Here is a 23079-nt window from a genome sequence, read left to right on the forward strand (position 1 = left end):
TGCCCTTATTGAAGCCATGTTGGCTGTCACCTTTAAAAGACTAGCAATCACAGCTGATAATGATATACAGGCTATGTTTATGGCTATTCCCTTCCTCCTCAAAGTCCATTGTCTCTGTTGGGCTTGTCAGCACAGAATGCAGGGATCCACATTGACAAGGTTGCTGGTGGTCTCAAAAGAAATGAGAGCAGTCAGCTCTACAGGTTCACAGGTCTGTCCTTGGGGACTACAAATTTTGGAACATCGTTCCTTTGGAGTGAGTAATTGTAGTCTTCATATTGTTCTGTCTTTGCAATTCATGTATCTAAAGGAAGTAGTAACAGTCAAGCTTCTCCTTAGATGAAAAGCTCATAGTCATCCAAAATGTTTTTATTTTGTCTGTATGCACGGAATGTGTATCTTGTGGTATCTACGCAGTTTATTTTGCACTACTTATAGTTAGGTACTGATGGGACTTTTTTAAGTCAATGAAAGCTCTTGTTATTTTCCAGCAATACTGCTCTGTCATGACTCTTCAGCATTGACTGTATCCTTGCACACCTCCTAAATAGAGTTTCCATTGATTTTGATTCTGATTCCATATGCAGAGTCCTTGCATGACTGGACTCCATTTCTTTAAATTCAAATGATGAAAATGAATATTGGTACAGTATCTTCAAGTTATAAAGGCAATACAACAAAACTGGAATGAAGATTTCCTATATCCACAATGAATTTCTGAGGTTCTGTAGATCTTTACCCCAGTAATGAAGTTCAGCAAAGCTAGATTTCTAAAATATGGCATTATTCAGAACTACTATAAAATAGGGAGAGACGTTTTTGCTTTGCATTAGATTTTTGGTTGTCTAATATTTAGGAAAGATGCTAAGAGAAAAAAGGTTAAGAACAGAAAGTTGAATTTCAGGAAGAAATATATAAATACACTGTCTTTTGTCTTCAGAGAAAATAGTTATATGTTTTTTCACATATGCATTAAAAAAAGAGGAAAAAAAAAGAAAAGACAATGCCAAAAATGATAATTTGCAGTTTTCTGGACTGCCTTTTAACCCCCTACCCTCCCCCGCCATGGTATAAGGGTGATTATTAATATTATATTAATATTTACTCATTGTTCCATGTACTTAGGTCTTAATTCCTGAAACCGTATCCGTAATATTTATAATTTAGGTGGTGGCGTCACCGTCCCTGGGGGTGTTTAAGGAAAGGTTCTCTGTGGTACTTAGGGACATGGTTTAGTGGATAATAATGGTGGTAGGGAGACAATTAGACTAGATGATCTTGGAGGTCTTTTCCAACCTTAATGATTCTATAATTCTATCTATAAAATAATATCTGTAACATTTTAAACATATTTCCTCTTCAGAGTACAGACAGCAGCAGTAAGATTGCTAAAAGGTTGTGTGTACCATCAGTGCCATTTCTGTCATATTTCTGTTGGTTGTATTTGTTTAAGCTGAGTGAAGGCAAGGGATTTTCCATGTAGATGCTTTGTGACCTCTGGAACTCTTATATTAAAGGGGAAGAGGCAGTATAATGTGATTCTCCAAGACTGTACAGAATTTAAAGGATTGACCTATAGAAAACAAAACAAAACAGAAACAACATATCCTATTACCTCTGAAGTGAGGCCATTTGATTTGGGCAACACTGAGACAATAGAAGAAATACCATCAACACTAGTTTTCACAGCTACTATTCAGACTAAAACCAAAAGTACTAAAAAGTTGTATAAAATAAAATAAATAAAGTGTAAATAAAATGTGCAATTGTGATAAAATAAGTAGTCAGCAACCCTCTATTAGTGTGCATCTGAAGCAAGACACAAATGACAGCTGCATCTACAGGATGGAGAAAGTTTTTTTTAATCGTTTCTCCTCCCTCTGCTCCCCCCCGTCCTTTTTGGGGAAAGTTTAATTAGGGAAGCAGCACTCTAAAATGCAAAAATCAGCATCTCTTTTAAGATGGCATAGCTGTGAACACCGCGTGTAATGAGTCTCAGTAGTGTTCAAAGACTATTTTAGTCTGCCATAGTAATAAACAGTGGGGAAGTTTTTTAAATGCTCTGTAGACAACTTGGAGTAACACTTGTCTTGGCTGTCAGTAAATCCCTGTAGTTATGCAGCCTATGGTTATTGTGAAGTATACTCCAGCATATGCATGAAATGTATCTTCAGACACTTATTGCCAGCATTATCTGTAGCCATGAGAAGTGCCATTCTATCTTGCATGAATATCTGTTATAGAAATATGAGAAAAGAGTCAAACAAGCATTTTATATCTTTATCATTGAAAACTACAATGATGGAGAACAGAAATATTGGAGAGGAGCTGGGAAAAGTGCCTTTTAAATAACCTCAGTCTATCTGGAAAGTGCTTGCATCAACACCTGGGAGCATGCAGCTTCAGCTGGTTCATTCCACCACTGGTCAGTTGTGAAGTTCTCTGTAGTGTAAATATTCAGCAGAGTTATGGTCACCAATTTACTTCTCCTGTCAGGCTTCCATTTGCTGGACACTGAGTAGAAACTGCATAAGAAAGGGTAATAAAACTATTAGGCAGGTCTTTATTTTCTAGGAAATTATCTCTTAGGATGCTGAAGCGTTTTGAAGGGTTTTAAATGCAAGCATTCTGAATAGGGCTGTGACAGGGGCACAAATACTATTTTAAGAAAAGAAAAGTACCATTGTGTCATAGACAGTACATAGCCTTCCAATGTCCAGTTTGGGGCAGGAAATACATCAATAACCTGGAGTGAGTTCAGCAGAAGGAACCCAAGCTGGCTAGGGACTGCAGCACTTGTCCTGTAAAGAGAAGATGAGACAGCAGGACAGCATGGAGGAGAGGAGGCTTTGGGGTCACCTAACATCAACACCCCAGTATTTATGGGGAGATTTGCAAGAAGATGGAATCAGGGTCTTCATAGTGACAGGAGAACAAGACAGTAGGCATAACTTGGAATAAAGAGAGATTCAGACCAGACAGAAGAAACTTTTTCCCCATGAAGATGGCCAGGCAGTGGGGCAGTTGCCAGAGAGTTTCTGGTCTCCATCACTGATGTTTAAGATCCATCTTGATAAAACCCTGCTCTGAACCACGTGGTCTGATCTTATAGCTAACCCTGGTTTGGGTGGGACATCAGACTATAGACCTCCTCAGGGCCCTTCCAACATTAACTATGCTAACTATGATATGATTTTATGACACCCAATACTAATTTTTAAATGTATTTTGTCACATTTAGAGGAATTATATATTTATTATATGTTCTCTTATTTAAGAGAGGATGTATTTTGTAGGCTTTTCTTTCTTTAAAGAAACACATTTGATTTCTGTTTCACTGAAAGTAGATGTGCTGCCAAGATATCAGATGGTTAGAAAAGACATGCACACAAATGTAATCATCTCAATGGGAAGCTCAATAGATTGTCTTTATGAAGATTTTTTTAAAAAGTGAGCAGCAAGTGATTAAAATGCAGTAACATTTTAAAACATTTCATAGTTAATAAAATGCTTTCACATATTTTAATTCCAGCAAATTATTTTCTTTCTTTCTAACCTGTGGATACAAATGTCATTGGTGATCCAAAATCTGGCACTAGAATACATACTTAGGCATCAGAATAAAAGGTATTTAGGAAAAATAGTTTTTATCCCAAGCAATTTAGGACTTCATCTTCTCAACTTCTAGATGTTTGCTTAGTAGTTCCTGGAGCAATGTTAAGATCACAGATAGTGTTGTGTCTGTGAATTGAAGGAAAATATGCTGAAACAAAAAAGTCTACTCTGAATAACATAAATAAATCCTACTGTTTATTATTTCATTTTACAGCAGTGCAAAAGTCCTCTTTCTATCTTACGTAAATATATTTAGGATGGTAAACTCAGCCAGTGACATGGTGAAAGAGTTGTATCCACTTACCAATAATGGCTAGAACACTGTCCTGTGAAGTAGACTAGATATGGGGTTGTTTCATCATCTGTATGTTTATCATGGGTTCAGAGTCCCAGACCATGACATTTTTTCTTTCTTGACCAAATTCCATTGCTGCCTTTGGAGCAGAAATTAAGCAGACTTTCTGTTCTTTTCAAATCAATTAATGGTCAGGTAACTGCAAGTGACTGCTTTGGTGGTTTTAAAAGGTATTACTTTTAAAGGTATTACTACATGCACACACACTTCCCTGCCTTCTTCACTTCCCCACAGCTGGAGATACTGCATCCTGAAGTGATTCATATAAACTGACCACATGCATGATACTACTCCAGTCTAATGAAGAAGGTTAATTTCAGTCTTTACTAGTGTAGGGAAACAACAGCAGTTGTAACACTTTTAATACGAACAATAGTTCACCCCCAAACCGTTCTTCTTAAGTGTCAATTTTTCCCTTGGTTTCACTTGGGCTCCCTTTTGGAACTGCTGAAGGCAACTCAAGTGAAAAATGTATACTTGACATTGCAATGAGGTAACAGGGAGGATGTGTCTGCCTACTAATGCTAGCTGAAGCACAGTAACTTTAGAAGCACTGACACCCCCAGTTGTGACCATATGAGCATACTCTCATAGGATCAATCTCGGTGTGAACCATCTTCGCTCTCTTAATGTTAAGAGACATAGATCAATTTAGTCTAAATGAAAATTGGGTTAAAATGTATTTTCTGCAGTATTTTTCTTATCTTACATGGTCTTTCCTGGGATGAGAACATATATAAAGACTACAAAAAAGTCACTTCTTCAAAGATTTATAGTTGTTTGATACGCTTCATATTTTTCCATTGAGTGAATTAATCACCACAAAATTATACAAAATATGACCTGATGATATTTTCTCTCTCTCTCAAATTTAGAAAAAACAGTGTAAAGTTTCACATTTATTTGCTTCTTTTCTGCATTTGGAGCCTGACAAAGTTCTTTAGTTCCAATTTGTGTTTTATGGCACTGTCAACCATAAACAATGATTGCCCAAGTTGTAATTTGAAAATTTTGATATGATTGTGTTTGTCATTATGTAAAGCTTACAAATATATATTGGCAGAAATATTAATTGTAAATTGTTCATTTGAAAAGATTGCCTCCATAGTGTTGTGCTGCAAACTGATCTTGAAATGAGGGTCTGACTAGGTCATAACAGCAGAACTAATAAGGTTTTGAATTTGATCACCCCAGTGGTTACGAGATGCAAATGAGAATAGGAGGGAAAATGACTATTATCTTTTTTCATTATTATAGAACTCACTATTGGTGACATTCTACTTCTGTGAAGTAAATTGTGTGATAAAACTGTAGAGTATTTTGGGTATAATGGGTAGCAAGTCATTAAGCAGGGTCTCCAGCATCTGCAATTAGGGGAGACAAAAATGTCTTCTGCTTTATTGTTGTTAGCTGGCAGTGATTGCACAAATGATTTCTGCTCACTGATCATTAAGCCACAAGCTTTTTAATATTCAGCCATTATGATAAACTGTAAGTCATGTATTTCTATAGCTTCAGGGGTATCTCAGGTCATATTTCTAATCAATAGGTTTCATTTTTGTACATATAGCAAAAATAAATTACCATTTAATCTTTTATTATAGCTTAAAGGGGAGCAAGTGATACATGCTGAAAAAGATTGTGATACAATTTGATATAATTGAAAACCAAAGCATAGTGCCCTACTAGTAGAGGTAAGAGTCTCATAAGTGATGGACCTCTGAAAGAGATAGAGTAGAATAATGGATGAGGAAATCAATGAACAGATTAGAAACTGGTACATACCTAAAAAAGAAAGGTGACCTTTAATGGATTTCAGGGGACTGATTTGGTGACTGGCTAAATTAATCACAGTTCCACTGCTAGTGCAACTTTGTGCAAAAAGACCAAGATTTTGTACATGCAACATAATGGAAATGGATGGTATCTAATTAAAAGTAGTAGTATCATGTGTGATTCAGAAATATTCTGGAGCATGTCTTGTCATATTTCCAATGTAGTATATGTAGATATGATCGTATTTAAAAGAAGGATTTAGATTTCTAGTAATGAAAGTCATTCTACTGTTTCTAAAGCTCTTGCAGTAGTTAAAACTTTAATTAAACAGGTTTGCAAGAATGGGAAATAGAGACTAAGTTCATAAACCAGACAGATATGCTTTGTAAATGAAAAAGAAAGCTAATTAAGCCAAGCATAGCAGCATAATATTAATTTTTAAAAACACTTCAAGCATATTTGTAGTAAATATTTCCTAATGAGTTATTCTACAGTTTAAGTTCAGCATTTATGTTGCCAACACTCCATAGTCAGGTATAAAAATTGTATCCTTAGGCATTATGCTAATGTTTATTTCAGTAAAGTAGGGCTCTTTGAGCCCTATTTATGAAAACAAAACAGCAAAAATGACATATGGAATTTTTAGGTACCAGGATATTTTTCTTTCCTGTAAGTTGGATTTGGCTAATGTTAATTCTAATTTCTTTTCGAAGAGACAGAGATTAATATGGAGGACATGATTGTCTCTGTTAAGAGCTCTCCCACATGGGATAGAAGAGGGCTAAGTTTTGTAATAATTATGGAAGACAATTAATGAACTGCTGCATTTTCTTCCATATGGAGACAATATTCCACTACATGTTTTTACATTGTGGGATTTAGATAGTTAAGTTGATAGCACTATCTAGTGTTTGGATACGGTGTTTGTTTATGCTTCTCTGTTTCCTTAAACTATTTTTTTTTAAATACTTTAAACATTTTGAAGTGCATGTATTTGAGAGAGCTGATAAACCTGCTAGACTACCGTTTCTTTGGCTGAGTTGCTGTATTTCTTTAAAGAAAGCCTTCATTTCATGACAGATTACCAAGGGATCCCTTATTCTTTTCTTCTTCGGGTGGGAAATATTGATGATGTTTGAAAAGGTTCAGATAGATTAGCTTCAGATATGTTCTTTTGGGATCTCTATTAAATAGAATCTGAGAATCTGGGACAATTTTTGAAGTAATATCAAATGCCTAAGGACTTTTGAACTGTTTCCCTTTGTCACCTCAAATACCACCCCCCCCTTTTTTTTTCCTCTATAGGATACATAGTTGCTGTTGAATTCTTCATAATTATTTTCCTTTTGTCTCATCCACTTAGACTTAAGTTGTTTTATTGTTATAATCAGTAGAACCTTTAATCAATTTTGGTCGTTCATGCTTAAATTTATCCAAACTGGGGCAAAAGTAGCATACATAGTGTATATGTATAATTCTTAAAGTCCAGATTATTGCCTTGTTGCATGAGGGATGAGGAGGTATTTCTGAGCCATTTAAATAATAATTGTCTACTAGTGTTATCTACTCAGCTCTATGTATTCCTGAGTTTAAATTTGTAATCCAAAAGCTACAAAGAAAGAGGTAAAAAAGGGAAAGGAGAAGAAAGGGTGACTTAAACATCATTCACAATGCATTCCCTTGAGAAAACCAACATCAGAGACATATCAATGTCTTGAAATTTGAAGGTACAAGGCCATGAGGACAAAAGCCTTTGGGTGTACAAGGTAAAAATATTGCCCCAGAAGCCATGGGGTATGTCAGTGAATGACTTACAAAGTCAAAGGTAGACTTCAGGGCAACAAGTAAAAAGTTACAGGGCTGTAAATGGAAAGACTCTAATTTTGCAAACCTTAAAATATATGCCAACATCTGTACCCTTCATTTCTCTGTAACTATAATGTGAATAATAATGTGAATTTTGTCTGTGAATGGTAATGTGAATTTTTGTGATAATGATGGTGAGAAAGAAAATCCAGGATCATTTCATAGGAAATTTGAGACAGTATTTAATGTGAAGACTAAAATTCTGCATGAACAGAACTAACCATTTACAGTAGAAATGCTTGCATCAACAGATAATTATATCTTGTTTTGTAATGTGGTGCAACTCATCCCATAACCTCTCTTTTAATTTTAATGAACATTTTAGGAAATTATGTTTGATCCCTACCCCATTTACCCACCCCCAAGTATCCTCTATACATCTTTGTACAGGTGCTAAAATTGGTCTATAAAACCCTGCATAGGTAATTATGTCCCACTTCTCTGACATCTATAACACATTTTGAGGAGTATTTTAGAAATATTTACAGGTTAGTATAAACTGCCCTTCATACATAGGCATGTGACTATCATTTTGGACATGCCATCATAAATTGGATGTCTGCTCTTTAGACCACACTTCATATTTACCAGAGTTTAAGAAGTTTCTGACAAGTTAGTTTCATTTTTTAGTTGTTTAATCCTTTTCTACTGCATTCAACTGTTAGATGCTGACTTCTTGCCCGGACAAGGATGAGAGGTTAGCATATGTTGCTGAAGGATGTTTTTATGTTTTTTTGTTTTTTTTTTTTTGTTTGTTTGTTCTGTTTTTTTTTTTTTTTTTTTTTTTTTTTCCTTCTCTTATTGGTGCTACTTTAGGGCTTGAAATAAAATGTTTCCTGCTATGAGCACTTTCCATGTTGTATATTCAGTGGTGAAAGAAAATCATGTAATTCAAAGTTGAATTTTTTTAATCCAAAGTCTTCTATAATAAACAATTGAGGGCTAAGTGATTAAACAAAAATCTCTTCCTGCACAATCTTTAATTTTTGAATGAAAACAGTAGATTTTACTACAGTTTTTATAGGTGCGATTCATTTGCTTAAATATACCTATCTAGAGACGTTTTAGATGTCCTAGATATGATGTCTGGTCTTATAAGCTGCAGTTTCGGAAAATCCTTTGAGCATTGTGTTATAGCAGCCCCTGTCATGAGGATGCCTCAGTAGAGTACCTAAAATAGCAGCAGTCACGTGTATAGGCACACAGGTCATTCTTCCTAACAAATTATATGGTTTATGAGAAGCAATTAAAAACATCATGCTGAAGTTATGGCAAACATCCAGCAGCATTTTGGGGCTTCAAACTTTGAGTCATTTTACTCTATAGAAGTTCTTGAAATTTTCTTATATGTATGTGAAGTTAGCTTAAGGACAGTGTTTATCTTTGGAATGTAAGGAGTACACCTTTAACCACAATGAGTAAAAACTCATTGTAGTTGAATTATTATTTGTTTCCCAAGTATCTTCAGTAGTTGAATTTTGAAGAATAGTCAACAATAGAACAACATCACAGATGTTAAGATAAGTGCCCTGCTTCCAGTGCAATTGTCTTCCAGACAGTATTTAACATATGATTGATGGGATAGCTGCTTTTTTGTGGTGAAGAAGTTTGTGCAGAGCACTGTCTGTGACAGCGTACAGTAAGGACAGAAAGTGACAAGGCTCTATTCTTGCTAAATTTATAAGCCTTTCTTTTTTCTATTTCCTTTTCTATTTTATATAGTGGACAGATTTTCAATTTATATATAGAATACAGATATATATGCATATATGTACTCATAGAAATGTATACATATGAACTACACACAAATAATAAAAAAACTGCTGAATTTGTTAAGAATCAAGAGGTATGAGATTGGTCTTCAAGAAACAGAACTGAAAAATAGACTGAAATGAATCATGATTCAGCTATTCAAAACCTAGATACTGTGTTTTCACTTTACAGGGAACTCAAGCTTTCAATGTAAATATAAATTAAGTGTATAATATATGCTTCAGCAGACTGACTTTAATTACAAGAAATTCAAAACATCCATTACTCACTGGAGACAAATTGTGATATTTTGCTTAGATTAAACAGAACCAGATTGGAGGAATAAGCTTCATGTCTCTTATAACAAGGAAAGATTACTAAACTGGTGTTCTGACATACCTGAAACTTTCCATCATACACTCACAGCAACTCGCAATAAATGCAAAATTGAAAACAAATTAAATCAAAAAACTTAAATTGTTTTGCTTTCACTCTTTTGTAGCTTTGATTGGTATGCTATACCACAATGATATTGTCAGTGTTGCATCTTTGAAGACTGGATTTGCATCCCTGTAGATCTGCAGAAAGATCTGATAATGAGAAATTTTCCAGAAACTGCACCTGAAATTCAGATTAAATTTAACATAGTTATTTTATTTTCAGTTCTGGCCTCAATTTTAAAGTATTGAACAGAAATAAGTGTGATTTGCTAAAGCAGGTATTTCTAATGTCAAACAGGTAAACATTGGCAACTGTGGTCACCCTTCAACCTTCTGTGTAGAGATTGTTGTTAGATAGGTCAGTAGTTGAGAGAAAATCAGAATCATTAGTCATGTTTATTCCCTGCCAGATTTTTAGATACTTTAATTAAGATAGGTATAAAACTCCTATTGCCAAATGGACTCTGTAGTACCCACTGGAAGATGTAATGCAACATGAATCTTGAATTCCAAAATAAAATGTATGGTTTAAATTGGGGCACCAGAAAAGAGATCATGTTTGTGAAAGAGATTGGAGTTCCAGCTTCACAAAGATATATCTCCATTCCCTCTCACCCATGTTCTGGGTGGATACTGAAAATAAAATGAGTCTTAATTACTGACATGAGTCACCCAATAGCAGTAGTATCAGCATAATATCAGAGTCCCAAGAGTATCGCATTATTGGTTACTGAAGATCAAGGCCATACGTAAGTGTAAACCAGCAGATTTCTGACATACAAAATGCAGTTGAGAATTGGATATCATGAAGCTGGCTGTTCCCAGACATTTAGACTGTCAAAAAGAAGAAGGGGATCTATCACCAAAAAGCAAAAGAAAACAAATATATATAGATATAAATGTGTGGGAAATAATTGTTAAGTTGCAATATTTAATGTATGTTAAAATATTGAGAATCCCTGAGAACAATGGCTGGTAGAAGCTTAGGAAGTTGTTAGGAAACTATTAGTCAAACTAATAATCTTGTGTTTTGTAAATATCTCTAAGCTTTTTTAACAGTAACAATCACATTGATATGCAATGTACACATGATGTTTATACATATATTACTTTAAAACATTCAGTGGATTTCTGATCACCTGATCAGTTTTTTTTTTTTTTTTTTTTTTTTTTTCTGCAGTAACAAGTATTCTGACCCACAGCTATAAAAACAAACAAGCTGTCTAGTTTTGCAGAGGACTGTTTCTCCTTGTTTCAGCATAGAAATAATTAATTCTTCCCTTTATTTGTCAGGTTTAGAAAACAAAATACCTAACTAAATTTTATCAAGCTCTTCAGTTTCATTGCCATCAATATCTTCCTTTACAAGAATCTCCTGCAAAAGTTAGGATCTGATTATACACAGGAGATTAAGCAAGGCCAAGGACTGTAACAAGTCTTTAAGGCTACCTTTCAGAACTTAATAATGCAAATATTAACAAAACCTTATCTGAACTCACTTATATCAATGGAAATCTTTCCATTGTGTTGAAGGAATTGTGGATCAGATCTCTGCATTATGGTAAGCACTGGAAATTCTGAATGGCACTTGCTGAATAGGTGTCTGAATATGAGGTGTTATTGGCCAAGCTTTCACAGGTTATTCGATGGAGACATCTCAGTACAGGTTTGAAGAAACCTTACTTTTGGCTTTTAGAAATTATGTCCCATTTAGCTTAGAACTCATGGTATACAAGTTATACTGACAAAAGGCTATTCTGAGACAAACAAAAAATTACAGAGTACTACATCCAGTCTGTAAAATAGAAGTTAAAAAACTGTGCAGTTGTTTCAGTCCTGCTGCAAACACAATTCCTTCTCTGCTCCCAGGAACAACACTTGTAATTCTCTACTTGTGAAAATGGAAAAGCTCAACAACAATGACAGCATAAGAGGCTGAAAAACTTGACACACGTTACCACATCTCACTCACAATAATAGGTGCAGATGTCATTTTTCTGCTGTTCTTTGGAAGACGCTCTGGAGGTTTGTCACAGTATGGGGCATCTCTACAGCCACAATATTACATCTTTTGGACAAAGCCTGTAGCAGGCAATGATAAATTTCTGTTGATTCTTGACAACAAATTTTGGTTTATATATTTAGTTTATATGGAACAGTAACTTCAGGATTTTGAAATGCTACTGAATACATGATTGTATAATATATATTATAATGTACAGTTAATATAGCTCTAAATAATTCATATCTGGCCTTCTAACACCTTCTATGTTCAGTGGTCATTACTTTAAAAAAATGTTGAGCAGTAATCTTGAAAAGCCCTGTAGCAAATCTGCAAATACATCAGTGACTCTTCACTGATGTTATATTAAAGTTAAGTTGTAGTATTCAATTTTTTTTTTCTCATCTTGCCAATTTTATTACAGTGGAACTGCACAAAAATAAATGAATCTGGGGAGCTCTAGGATTTCTAGCATGGGGAAGTATATGCTAAGTAGTTAATTTATGTTTACTTCACCTCCTTTAGAGCTACGTTTTGTTCTGAGAGTTATACTATATTGTACTGAGAGGTAAATAGCTACGAGGCTAGCAGTAATATCTGTTTGAGACTGCTGCTCCACCAGTCCTAAGAGTGAACTAATGTAGTTATTAAGGCTTAATATGCCTTACCCTGTGACAGTTAAGAATATATTTGACTAAACTTACTGGATAACTTTTTAGTTCCAGATACCAGTTAATCTCCTGTATTCTGTTAAGAACTAGACAATCAGTATTATTTTCTATGATTATGATATACCCCATTAGTTTGGTGGCATAATCAATATAAATCAGTCTTCCCAAATCCAAGCTCAATAGAGAACTACCAGTCTGTATGTGATTTCACACATTGCTTGTCTAAATGGAAGATCCAGATGCAAGCTTTTGCACTGGAACTAGTAAGTAGATATGCTCCCCAAACAAGGATCCATCCTGTTGATAAACTGATGAATGTGTGGTGCTAACAGATGTATAAGCAAAGGCTTTCTTTTTTTCCATGCAGTGCATATATTTTATTAGTAATCCTTTGGGAATTGGAGATGCTAAATACAATGTAATCACAAATCCAAAACAAAGCAAAGTATGGTAGATAGTATCTAACAATACAAAAAGCAGGAATGTATATATATATTTTTCCCTGTCCATTGCATGGAATAAGGGAGATCTTTTCTGAAATAAACCTCCATTAAAATAAATAAATAACGAATCCAGGTTTAAAAAATAAATATTTTTTATAATAATTAATAAAAATATATATATATATTTAAATAAACAAAAGTTTGGAGTAGACAATGTCTTCTCGCTGTAGTGATGCATTGATATAGGTAGTCTGTCAGAGCTGATAAGGTAGTTTGTAATGTGCTTTTTAATTTACTGAGAGGCATCCTTTTTGTCATCTCATTTGTCATAAAAATTGCAAGGCTAAGATTTATTGTAAAAGAAAAAAGATTGGAGTAGGGGGAATATATGTAACAAATTGTGAATGGTGAGCAGGAATGCAATAATTTTACAGAAACTATATTTAACAGAAACATCATCTGAGGATATAGTTGATAATTGTTCAATACTGGAGAAATCTCAGCAAGAATGGCAGGTTGATTTCTGAGTGCACCTAAAAGATGCACATGATCTGTATAGATGAGAAAAGGCTGACAGAATTGGGTTTGTTTAATTTAGAAATCAGCTCTTCATCGAGGAGGTCTGATAATTTTCAATAAGTAAAAGTTTGCTACATGATTAATGTGATTAACTACTCACCATAGTTTTTGAGGATGAAAGGAATATGAGATTAGAAGAAGTGATTGGATTAAGTTATTAAGAGTTATGCATTAAATATTAGGAATAATTTGATAACTAAAGGATTGTTATATATTACGCATTATTTTATGATAGGAATTTGTGGTACATCTGCCACTGGGAGATTGTAATAACAGCTTGAACCAACTTTTGAAGAGATGACTATTTTTCATTAGACTTTTGTTTATTAGATTCAGTGTGAATGATATGTAAATATTTATAGATATATATAGATATTTAATATGGAGACCTTATTTCCATCCTATGTCATTTCTGGGTAAAAAAGAAGAATGTGGATGTGTTTCTTGTGACCATATTTGCAAGATGACTGGACCTAAAAATTCTCAAGGAGATCACTCACGATTCTGTTAAAATAATCAAAGCTCTGTAAATGTATGTACAGTTGAAATGAAATTGTTACTAATCTACATAGCAAAACATAATGCACCCTTTGTTCTCACTCCTGCATAACTCATGCTGTGCCTTTGTATACTTGATCTTCCTTTCCAAGGAAAGTAAGGAAGGAGAGTATACAATGTACTTGTGGGTCTTGTACTAACACAAGTCTAGGATGGACGAGGGGTAATCTGGGAGCCAGGACGTGTTCCTGAGGTCTACAGGTTGGCAATACCCTGGATCTTATAATTTTAATAGGCTAATGGTCTAGTTCAGAAGTCCAGAACTTAAAATACTTATGTACCACAGAGCAAACTGAAAGTTAGGAATACAGAGCTGCATCATCTATAAGCCCCCATAGTAAGAAAAGGCACAAGTATAAGGTAATCACAGCCACAATCACAGCCTTTCAAAATGTCATGGGTTTTAAATAATTTTCATCACTTTTTAGTGACCACAGTTGGTAAAGCAAAGAGCTACTTGAAGACATAATCTTGGGAAGTAAGTCCTTAACTTAAATTCCCTCTTTTTTTTTTTTTCTTTTTTTTTTTGTCCTCAAAACATGTGGAGGTTTTGTTGTATAATATTTTATGTATATACACACAGACGTGTATTCAGTGTGTATGTATAAAATATATATAATACATTGTATTATTAGAAATGATGTTATATGTTTATAACTATATGTATGTGTATGTATATATATGTACACAGAATTGCTGTTAGAGTTTCCTAGTGTACCATGGCTGGAATAACAGGGTTCTCTACTGCTATTCTGCCATTTTAAGGAGAGTACAAAAGGAGTCCCATCTCCTTGGAACACAAAGTTGCAGAAGTTACCACAGTCAATATGATGAGATATAACAGAATTAAAGTCTAAGAATTTTAGCTTCTCTTCCTACCTGGAATGAGGAGGTGGGAGAACAGCTATTTAGAAGAGTACATTTTAATGCATATTAAAATGCAGTGTGTTTAAATGCCTATATAAAATGGACTTCTTCAGGCAAGAGAGAAAAAGGAAAGATTTAAGCTATTTGAACATTTTCTGAATGTGGTTATCTTTTGCATTCTCTCTGTCTGCTTAGAGATTTTGCATGCCAGTTCTGTCCTCAAGCACTGCCCATTTTCATCATTTGTCCTAGATGCTGTTGGAGGAGGAGCCTAGGGAAATTCCTTCTGGACAATAATCATTTTAATATGTAATAGTATTAATGGGAAAGGGCACTTTGTGCTTTGAACAGAAGGCCTAATTGAGCATGCAATTGTATCATGTCTCTTCAATAGCCCTTCTTTTGTGCTGTTAGTATCTCTTAGCAGCTCTATACTCCCCCCAGTCTCCCCACCACTTTTGAAAGAGACCATGATAAACCATAAGAAGACAACTGCATTTCAGGATTTTTTTTCTGTCACTAGAGATTTCATCAAATAAAATATTTACATTTCCATAATACTATACATGCATGTGATTCTTCTCTCTACTCCATTTTTTTATACAAATACAGTGATTTCTGTGAGATAAAGGTGATTCCTGTTTCCCTCCATTTCTCTCATTACCTCCTTTTCGACTCTTTCCAGTTACAGATGCAACAACTTTTTTTTTTTTTTTTTGGTCAACTGTATTTCTCTGATGATTTTTTTTCTCTGTTTCTTTGACAGATTTTTACTCTTCATCCTCTTTTATTTATTCTTTTGATTTTTAATCTTATCTGTCTCTTTCCCCTCAGTCTGTAAAGACTCATTGTTCAAGTCTGTCTTAAAGAAACTTGTCTTTGATCCCAATTGTCTTTTTATCTCATTTCATTATTATTTTTAAATCTATGAAATAACTGAATGCTCACTATTTATTTATTTATTATGGTCAGTGTCTCCGGTTTCTGGCCTACTCTTCTGTCATAGACACTTTCCAGTTTGATTTGCCCCCTTACATTCACCTGAAACTTTCCTCACCAAAGTCTTCCTATGCAAATTGTAGGACCCTTCTTCTGTTCTTCTTTTCCTTGATCAATCAGCTACTTTCCTTCTTGCATTCAAAGTTTATGTCTAGTATAAAGTCCAGGGTATAGCCACTATTTATTTATTTATGTTCCCATCACAGAATCAGCTTTGATAAGTGACTTGATACTCTGCGTAAGTTATTTTCTTAACTGTTCCCAGTTCTGAGTATATGTTGTGCTGCTGACATCATTAAGCTATCTAATTTAAATCTCAGTCATGTTAGGTGAGGTCATTCATGTAGCTGCGGGATGGAGTTATTTCTACTCCAAATCTGCTTCCAACTGTCTAAAGTAAAATCTTGTTCTGCCTCCCTGACACCGCCTTGTGGGTGTGTAATCAGTAACCCATTTGATGTATTCTAGTGCTTTCATTTGGCTTACATCCTGGCTGGTCTCACAGTTTTCTTTTTCAGTCCTTGCATGTCATACTGTCTGTGTTGTATTTCATCTCACTTGGGTCCACATGCCAAAATGCACTGCATGATTTTCTCCGTCCTCATATCAGGCTACAAGTATGTTCTAAGCTCACATCACAAAGAATATTTCATTGCTATAAAATGGGGTAGTAAAAGTCCAGTGAGGGCTGAGTATCTTCAGACTTCATTACTGTAGCTCCAACTTCAAAACACTGTAGAAGATGTGTTTTGTATTTATCTGTATAGTACTCTCCTTGTTCTTTTGTATGCTGTATGCTGATTTGTATCCAGTGCAACTTATACTTTGATTGCAGACCTTTTGGGACATGATAAAAAAAAAGCTGTCAGAGTAATGACAGTAGTCTGTTGGTAGAGATCCTAGATGCTAGTATAACACAAATAATAAATTCCCATAAATAAAGTCTTTACTTGCTCTTAGCTACCTGCTTGCATGAAGTTTACAATGTGAATTTGACCTATGTAATTGATGTTGTTTCTATAGAAAGCTTAAAGAGTCTTTTACATATATAATAGATAGAAATTAGTTATACAACAGCTTGAAATATTTAAAATAGATTCCTGTTGGAAAAGGGAAAGGGAAAGGAAAAGTAAAAGAAGGAAAAGATGTGTTTTTGAAGTGCTAGGTAGCATTAATGGTGTATTACCCTTTTACTTTGTATATATATCTTTCTTCATTTTTTGCATTTTTCTCTGTTGTTTTTGAAAATCAAAATCCTTTGGTAATGTGATTTGTAGGAGAGGAAGAATAAAGCACCACAAATGAAGTGCTTTTAAACAAACTGTAATTAATTACATGTGCAAATGCATTGTCTAAGTTTGGGTTTGCAATTAGATAACTAATTATGTTGAAAATGGCATAGCATATTTAAATAGATGTTGGTGCCTCTGGCTCATCTAGTTCTCTCTAGGCCATTACTTAAGTATGCAACTATTCTCTTGCTGCTAGGTATCACCTGTTCTAGTTTAAAAGCATGGTTGCATGCCTAATTAGACATATAATTGTGACATTTACATATGGAAAATATAAAATCTTTGTATTAATTTAAGGTGCGTTCTTCTACTTCCTACAACTGTCTGTCAAACACTGTACAGAAGACCTGTTTATTATTGCAGCATTTCTTAACAAAAAGAATAAGCTTTCCTCACTATAAAGTACAGAATCCAAATTGTGACCCCTTGTATAATATATAACGTACAACTACCTAGTTCATTTCTTTATAGTTACACTTTTAGCTACATGGTTCCAAGTTCATCAGTTTTTCAAGGTAATTGTTTTAGAGGAGCTTTAATGTCCTCGTAAGAGGAACAGTTAGAGTTAAGAAAGAAGATAGACAATTTTCTCTCAGAAATAGCGTAGACCCAGCCTAGCTGCAAAGAGTAGAAGGAGATAAATCATTTCACCAGTTTCAATGCCATTATTATTTTCTTATATTTAATTTTTGGCTAATAATACATGAGAACCATAATTCTGATAACAAATATTAGAATTGTCAGAACAATCACCATCAAAGATAGCTTGAAGGGTATTTTATGCAGATTTTTTTTATATTTATGGCCTGATAAATTGGATTCTAAATAGCAAATAACCATTTGGATAGCCAGTTCTTTTATCAGTCTGCCAAAAGATAATACTCTCTGCTTATATATGTTCACATTAACAGAAGATACTTAAGGTGTTAAGTCAATGTATGTGATTTTAATATACTATATATCCACATACTTCTGAATTATTTCTTTTCAAAGGCAGTATTGATTCCTTGTACAGTAGATGATAGTCTCATTGTTTTCAAAAGAAGGCAAATACTCATTTAGCATTCATGTCTATTTTAGCATTACATTTAGGAGAGACTGAGGACAGTATTTTGATTTTAAAGTTGTTCTATGAATGACATAGTAACACCTTCTATACAAAAACAAAACAAAACAAAAAAAAAAAAACAAGCAAACAAAAGCACCAATAGTAGAATAGTAGACACAATAGTAGACACAATAGTGGAATAGTAGTCATTGGGCAGATCTGATGCAGACTCCTTGATATTACACAAGATACCAGTGCAGAAAAGGCTACTCTTCATCTTCCTGTGTTTTTCCTGACAATTTTCATAACATGGTTATAATTTAACTGTGTAAACCTCAGATTAGTGAACCAGTTTTCCTGCCAGAACAAGTTTAGTACTGCTTGGTGCTCCATTGTACTTTTTTTCCAGGGCTAGAGTGTATGTGTGTGTACATATATATTTACATATGTATATATTTACATATATATACATGTATATTCCAAAAAATAAATATATTGCCTTCACAGGATAAAGAAAATCTGACTGTCCTGTGTTGAATTTGGAAAATGGCCAACCAAGAACTTTTAATGCTTTTTATTTTGTGATTACTCTTTTCTGATTACTCTTTTACTCAATAGCACTTTCAGAAAGTAATTATCTTTAACTTTCAGTTAAAAAGTCTTCTTCTGCTTGTATTTTAGAGGGATTTTCACATTTAAGAAGCAATTACCTTTCTTCCTTTCATCCCACTTTTTCTCACATATATTGGTAAAAATCTGTGCTGGAAAAAATACTAAGCTTAGGCCCTCTTCATAGATTGTTGCAGTATTTTCACCTTAAAATACTGCTGATAGAGATCCACCATTAATTATGTGTGACAAGTTTGCTAGAAATACTAAAACACCTTTGTACAGGGAAAAATCACATAAACGTCAGCATATTGTAATGATATTTTTTCTAAAAAAAATAAATTGGTTTGGCTTCATCAAGGCATCTTTCATGGTTGACTAGTTTAATATTCATTATGTCAGCTGCAATTTGAAGGTTATTAAGCCTGACCTAGATTTTGTTGGTGTACAGGTTAATCTACTCTGTTATCTTTTTGTATCTGTATGCATTTTAACTCTCACCAATTTCTACTTTTGAGTTAGTGATTAGGAAACTCTTAAGACCAACCCAGATATGGTAAGAGAATTATTCTTTGTAAAAGTTAATGGTGTACTTTTTTTTTTTTTTTTTTTTCCTTTGCACTGTATCCTTTTTGAAAACAGTTATCCAATTATAAACTGGATAAAAGTAGTGATTTAACAAGCACTGTCATCATCCTTCACTAGTCTGGTACAGCAGCAGTTACCATAGGAAGTCAGATCTTTATCCCATGCCATACAGAGAGGACAATGTGAGATAAAGAGGGAGGATAAAGAGGGGTTCAGATAATGGACAGACTCTGTGGTAACAATCAGATGATAGAAGAAAGTTGCTGGAAGCACATCTATTCCCACTCTGAAAAGAGAACAATACTTCCTCTGGAGAGACCTCACATTGCCTCTTCTTTTGAAGCTTTATTCTAAACAAACTAGAAGGTTTCGAACTTTGCATCTAGATGAACAAAAGTGGTATCTTTTTGTTTTGTTTTGTTTTATTAAATATTTGTTTAATACTGAAAAATGCTTTCACATTTATTATCATGTTTTGGTGTTGTTTGGAGTTCTTTTCAACTGAAAATAATTGTTTGGAAAATCCTGGAGTTTTAAGTGTGCTATATTTATCCAAAAACTGACTCTGTACAAGATAACAGGAATTCATATATGGTCTTACTCTCTTTTTATTCAAGAGGTGACCTTCTGTTAATACTCATGCACTGAGGCTCAATTCTATGCTTATAGTTATTTTTCCATCACTCAGGCTTACTTTCTCTTCCTAGCTAAAAGATTTTAAATGATAAAAAGTGCCAGAACATTTTTTTTTAATAAAACCTTCAGTTTTGTCCATCACAGAGTAGTTTTCTGAAAGAATGAAGCCCCATATATGCTGTCTTAAACCTTTACTTAATAATTTCATTAGGTTTAAGGTGTTTTTAGTTAAAGAAGCACCTTTTATTGACAAACATCTTTAATTTTCTTCATCTACTTTGGTAGCAATTGTAGCCATAAAATAGAAATGAAATGGGAAGAATGGTTTAATCAGTTTTCTTGTGAAGAATGAACATAACCATATTCTGACTAATGTTTGTCTGTCTTGTTCTAAACCTTGCAGAAAGCTATTCTACAGTTATCTGAGTAGCCAGAATATTTTTCACAGTAATTCATAAAAGCAAATTATCTTAGTGAAAATTAAGCAATTTTCTCCTGCTGCTTCTAAAGTGATTGAAAAAATTGATCATCATTTCTTCTGAAGAACATCATAGGGCACTGCAATTCGGCATGCTTCTTCTTTCCCTTAGTCTACTTTTTCTAGAGTAAAGAAGCCAAGCTTCTGTTTTTCCTGATGAATCTTATTTGTCACAAACCATCCAGGTCAGAGAAGCCTGAAGTGCATAGAGACACTTCTCATAGAATCATAGAATCATTAGGGTTGGAAAAGACTTCCAAGATCATCTGGTCCAACCATCACACTACCACCAATGTCATCCACTAAACCATGTCTCTAAGCACCAGGTCCAACCTTTCCTTGAACACAGCCAGGTATAATGACTGTACCACTTCCCTAGGCAAACCGTTCCAATGCCTGACTACTCATTCTGAGAATATTCTCCCAGCTTTGAGCAGTGTCTTGAAGACTTCTCAGGGCTGATGATGCCTTTAAAAAAACTTTTAAGCAGACCAGTGTCTGATCGCTTTTCAAACCCTTAAAACTTGTAGCATCCACAACACCCAGTTCAAGCAGTTCTGAAATTTTTCTGTGCACTATTTGAAGAAGCAGTTAGTTTTGAACTTACTACTTTTTGTTTGATGTTCCCTACTTTGCCTATTGGAAAAGCAGTTCCATATTTACCTTCATAAGGTACACCTTTGTACCTTTACTGTTCATAATTTTTTTGATCTTCATGAATCTCTTCTGCCTAGTTATCTCTTTCCCATGCTGAAGAATCCAAGTATTTTTTAACAAGTGTATTGCCCTTCTCTGAATCTTTGTCAGCTTTACTGTATCATTTTCAATTGTTATCAAGATCTATCATATCAGGCATCTATATTAAAACTGCACACAGTACTCAAGAAGAGATACACCATGTTTTTATATAATAACAGAAGGACAATGTCTGTGTGTTGTTTGTTTTTTTTTTTGTTTGTTTTTTTTTTTTGTTTGTTTGTTTGTTTGTTTGTTCATTTTTTTCCTCTTTCTTACTATGCCTAATGCTGGATTTGACTGCTAATAATCATTGAGCTGACCTTTGATCAAATTGTCAGTAATTTTCTCAATTATAATTTACTGTGGTGCAAGTAAGCCCATCCTTCTGTGTATAAAATTATCCCATAATTATTGCTTTACCTACACTGAGACCTAAATCTATGTTTAAAATCTAGCATGACTTGTTTGCTCTTTCCTGGATTCTCTCCAGTAGGTTTTTTGATTTGGAACTTCTGCTTGGACCTAAGCAATTCATAGAAGAAATAAATAGTCCATTTCCCTCATGTTTTATATGCAACAAATCTGTTAACAAATCTCTGTATTACAGCTCTCAAGTACTCTTGTCTTTTTTTTTTTTTTTTTTTTTTTTTTTTTTTTTTTTTATTTTGATCAATATTATCTCATATTTTGTTAGCAGGTACAGTGACCAAATCCTTTTCTGCAAAATACTTGTGAAAATAAAATTAATTTTTTCAGTTGCTCCTTCCTACAGACAGTATTTTGTTCATCTTTAGTCAATCTGACTTTGGTGTGTTTGTGGCCATCTTTAAAATGTAATGGAATCAGTTAAAATTCTGATATTTCTTTTTGAAGTGTTTAAAACCCATCAAAATTTTGTTTCATTAGAGTACTCTCTATTTCATCTCCTACTTCCATAGTAAAAAGGCCATGAAGAACTAAGCATACACTTAGAAATCTTTCACCCATCTAGTTTTACTGTGAGATGAGCATAATCCTAACAAATACTCTGTCAAATAGGTTTAATTATAGGTACTGTAAAACAGGTAGTCCAGGTAGTATGGAATGCATTTCAGAAGCTTTAAGCAACTACACTGTAATTCCAGGTCTTCAGTGTTGTGTTGGTACTGCTGGCACTAAGCTTCTCCTGTGGAGGCTAATTTTTGCAGAGCCACACTGGAGAATATATGCTGTGCTCTTTGATGCTCTAGAAGGTTTAGTGCATCCTAATTTTTTCTTGTCCCTCACAGAATCTAGAAGATGTCATAATAATGTGGCATGCTGCAATAAACAGTGATCTCTCCCTCCCCTTTTCTGTTGGGTGCTTTACAACATGCACTGCTGCATTACTGTTACACATGAATGTGGCAGATTTATTCCCATGACTGCAAAACAAAAACACCCCAAAAAAACATAAAACACATGTTTGAGGATGTTCCTGGGAGGACACCAAAAGGCTTCTTAAAAGGAAGATAAAACACTTCTGTTGCTTTTCCTATGTGTGATAGGCCAGGAGTTATATTACAAATAATAAAAAAATGATTGATTTAACAAAATTACTTTTTAAAAACCAAACTGAAACAAAAAAATCCAAAATTGAAACAAATTCATCATTGTATGTATGCTTCATATTGAATTTATCATAATATCCTCTAGCATTTTTTGGCTGTTGAAGAGACTAACTGCTCAGCAATCTCTGGATCCTCCTTTTCATCTGATATGAACATAGGCACTATGCTTACTTTTGTT

The 23079-nt window shown here is 34.1% G+C and overlaps 1 protein-coding gene across 2 annotated transcripts in view; it reads left to right on the plus strand.

Annotated features, from left to right (window-relative positions):
• Positions 1 to 23079, plus strand: part of IMMP2L (inner mitochondrial membrane peptidase subunit 2) — a 436484-nt gene that overhangs the window by 290562 nt on the left and 122843 nt on the right. The gene's annotated exons all lie outside the window — the stretch shown is intronic.

The sequence above is a fragment of the Oxyura jamaicensis genome, chromosome 1, assembly GCF_011077185.1.
Source record: "Oxyura jamaicensis isolate SHBP4307 breed ruddy duck chromosome 1, BPBGC_Ojam_1.0, whole genome shotgun sequence".
NCBI classification, from domain to species: Eukaryota; Metazoa; Chordata; class Aves; order Anseriformes; family Anatidae; genus Oxyura; species Oxyura jamaicensis.